Source organism: Ornithodoros turicata, chromosome 5 (genome assembly GCF_037126465.1).
Source record: "Ornithodoros turicata isolate Travis chromosome 5, ASM3712646v1, whole genome shotgun sequence".
Classification (NCBI taxonomy): Eukaryota; Metazoa; Arthropoda; class Arachnida; order Ixodida; family Argasidae; genus Ornithodoros; species Ornithodoros turicata.
The window spans coordinates 48,664,857-48,669,067 of record NC_088205.1 but is presented as its reverse complement, the minus strand read 5'-3'; positions in this window follow the sequence as shown (position 1 = coordinate 48,669,067).

Genomic DNA, 4,211 nt, shown 5'->3' with positions numbered 1-4,211 from the left:
AGTTGGATGGCCTTATTTTTCACGCAAGAAACGGAAGCTGGACGGGCTATCGCGAATCACCTAAGAACATAGCTGTGCGTCCTCACTCATGAGGACCCTCATGAAGACGCCTCACCCTTACCTCACGACGATGAGGAGAAGTGAATGAGGCCAGACCACGCTGAACGTTCCTCACGAGGACAGTCGTGAGGCATTCATGAGGCCCACCGTGAGGGCCCTCATGAGGCCAGTCGTCGTGAGGGCATCAATGCGTGAGGGTACAACATATTCCGTGAGCAGCCTGACTGATGAGGCCGTGAGGCCCTTTGTGAGGAATCTCACGGATGAGGCTGTGAGGCCTTTCGTGAGGAACCTCACGGATGAGGCCGTGAGGCCTTTCATGAGGGATCTCACGGTTGAGGCCATGAGGCCTTTCGTGAGGGTGTAGAGGAGGTGGTGTTCCTCTACATGAGTCCTGACCGGCGATGATAGAATGTCCCAGCGGGCAGATGTGCGTGGCCTCACGCTAGAACGGTGCCGATAGAACTGGCTGCCAGGCGCAGTGGCGCGCGCCAGCGGAGGCACGTCGTTGTCATCGTCGTCTACGGGCCGCCACATCACTCCCCCCCTCAGACGCGGAGCGGTGCATGCGGTTGAGGTCCGCGTCGATACCATGAAGAGGAGAATGATGACGGCTCGTATATGGTGGACGACTGGGCACACGGCTTGTGCTTGTGGCTGTTGATGCAGCAGCAGCGGGATGGAGGGAACACGAGCGCTGCGATCCGGGCGGGTTCCAGTGATGAGATGTGAATGTTGAGTGCTTGGATGCTTGAGTGGTTGCTGATTGTTTTGAGTGTCTGCTGAGTGCGTTGAGCCCTTGTTGAGTGCGCTGAGTGCTTGTTGAGTAATTGCTGCCGAGCGTTGATTGTTGCTGAGTGGGCGACACCGTGACCGGTACGACAGCGTGAATGCCGGTTGGCGCCAGAGAAGTGCCGAGGAGGGCCATCGTGAAGCAAGTGGAGGCCGAAAAGTCAGCTTACTGTGGTCTCCCTGCGGGTCCCCGGTGGAACAGTGGTCCCGGTGCGCCTTGCCTGCTAGAGGCTGGTTCGCTGCTGGTTTGCCGAAAAATTTAGGATGGTGAATGGCCGAATTACGCCGAACATGGTGTTCGTTGTTCGGGTCACCAAATGTAGAGGAGGTGGTGTTCCTCTACATGAGTCCTGACCGGCAATGATGGAATGTCCCAGCGGGCAGATGTTCGTGGCCGCACGCTAGAACGGTGCCGGTAGAACTGTCTGCCAGGCGCAGTGGCGCGCGCCAGCAGAGGCACGTCGTTGTCATCGTCGTCCACGGGCCGCCACAAGGGGCCTCACGGATGAGGTGATGGGTTCGGGCTCCTCTTTGCTGATGCCAAACACTAACGTTAAACCTCACTGTGACAGTAACAACTGTTACCAAATTCCACGCAGAGCACGAAACCCTATAAACAGTTTAATGCCTCGTAGTATCATTAGTACCAGCCACCGACACAGTAGTTCAACGCCGAAGTGTCATGTGAACATGACGGAAAGTTCTTTTGAGGCTCATGTGCCTCCCAGTGACTTGAAGACACGTCAGGCCATGAGAGTATTCACGAGGCGACCGCTCGTGAGGATGAGGGGTCGTGAGGCCATGAGGGTCTTCGTGAGCAGAAGGTGCGTGTGGCCATGAGGGCTCTCATGAGGTGAGGGCACGTGAGGATGAGGACTCGTGAGGCCACGTGGGGCGAAAGTACGTGAGACGCCGTGAGGACATGAGGGCCCTCATGAGGTGAGTACACGTGAGGATGAGGACCCTCATGAGGTGAAGATACATGGTGAAGATACACATTTTTTATTTTTTTCGTCAGGACTGTTCAGACATTGGGGACACATCCCTATAAATTTACTCACCGTATTGACTTACGTTGTGTGTGTTGGTGATGGATAGTATGCTTTCAAAACATGTAAGTGCTGAATCAAGTTTCTACTCCTATTGTTTCAATGTCTTGCTAGCGGTATTCAACTGCTTAGTGAATATTCACACTTGTAAAACTTGAATTTGAAACATATTAAAACATCTGAAATAACTTTCAACTTTATATCTGCCACTTGTAATATTTTCACATCTCCTGTATTGTTATATATGTAAGAATAAATGTTCACTTAGAAACGGCATCAAGTGTAATTTCTTTTTAGAGCTAAAACATGTTTTCTGCTCCATTTCGTTCCCATTGACATTTACTGTGATTTCTAAATTCCTTTCAATATGGTATTTGTCCAAGGTCGGCGATTGGGAATGGAAAGTTTTGGTCACTTTCAGTGAGAATTGTGAATGTGATATGCAATTAAACCGAATGAGATTTTTGGGCTATTTTGAATTGGACTATTTCCAGCAGTACGGCAGCTATATGCTGTACAGTATATAAGTATTAAAGCTGCCTTACTGCTGGAGATACTCCAATTCAAAATCGCCCAGAAATCTTCTTCTGTTAAAGTGGATATTGCATTCACAATTATAATTGAAAGTGATCAAAATTTCCCATTCCCAATCGACGATCTTGGAAAAATACCATATTGACGACATGCTATAAATTCATACATTGCTGTAATGTTGTGCATGCACATTACTGAAACGTTGCAAAATTTACGTTGAGAGTACATCACAGATGCACACGTTGATGTGACGTTTACAATGGATGTTGCGGCAATGCTGCAAATAAACGTTGCAGATATCGTTGAAGTGGCGGACATTAGCAACATCTGAGCAATGTTACAAGCTGACATTTAGGCAACGTTGCTGCAACTTTTTGTGCAACCTCGGAGTTGTCAAATGCAGTTGCGCTGTCATCAGCTATATCAGATATACCGGGATGCTTTTGTCAGTATATTATGGCTAGACTTTGTGGCAGTACAACATTCATCACAGTACAGCAACACCATGTGACCTGCCAGCATAAGTGCCGAACGCCGCCCGCCGCACTTGAACCACTTGGGAAAACCTGCAGTAACCTCTATTTGCGAGTTGGATGGAACGTACGAGGGGTGTTCGAGTCAAACCGTGATTTTCTGCCTCCTGAGTGTACAAATGGCTCGCGCTACTGCTTTTTCGTCATTTTTACACACGACAGGCTTCCGCGTTCACCACGTGGTGGTCCCAGTTTGCGCAAAACAGAAGACACGCGCTGGACAAGATGGCCGACAACGAGGTGAGCGCGCACATCGAACAGCGAATTGTCATGAAGTTTCTCGTGAATGAAGGCGTAAAGTCGTCTGAAAGTCACAGATGACTTCAGGCTCAGTATGGCCACGATACACTTAGCAGCAGCAATGCGTTTTAGTGGTGCAAACGGTTCGGAGACGGCCGCACATCAGTGCAGGACGATCCCGGCCCGGCTCAGGGCCTAGTGTCAGAGTTCCTGAGAACATCCAACTTGTGGAGCGCCCGATCATCAAGGACCGACGGATAACATGTCTCGAACTGACTCGAAAGACGGACCTTTCTGTGGGAACGTTGAACACTATCATTCATGGACACCTCCAGTTTCGGAGAGTTAGTGCCCGTTAGGTTCCGAGGCAGCTCTCCGTGTTTGACCGGCAGAGGAGAATGGAAATCTCCCAAGAGCTAAGGTACCGCTTCAACACTGAAGGACAGCCGTTCCTTGATCGGATCATCACGTGCGATGAAACGTGGGTGCACCATTTCACTCCTGAGTTAAACGCGCATCAAAACAGCGGAAGCATCCGGGCACGCCAGCTCCCAAGAAGTTCCGAAGCACCCCGTCTGCGGGTAAGGTCGTGGCCACGGTTTTCTGAGACAAGGCTGGCCTTGTTCATGTTTATTTTCTGCCCAGTGGTACCACCATCAATAGTGCCTATTACTGCCAGGTTCTCAGGGATGTGCATAAGGCGCTGAAGCAAAAGCGGCCGGGCCTCATCACCAAAGGAGTCCTCCTCCTACAGGACAATGCACGCCCGCATACCGCGCATCTCACGACACGCACCTTACAAGAACTTGGCTGGGAGTTGCTGCCACATCCCTCTTACAGTCCAGACCTCGCCCCCAGCGATTTCCATCTCTTGGGGCCACTGAAGGCGTTCCTTGTGGACCGCCACTTCAGCTGCGACGACGAGGTCGAGAATGCGGTCCGATCATGGCTGCTACGCGCCGGTAAGGATTTCTACGCTGCTAGCGTTCGGGCCCTCGTGAAA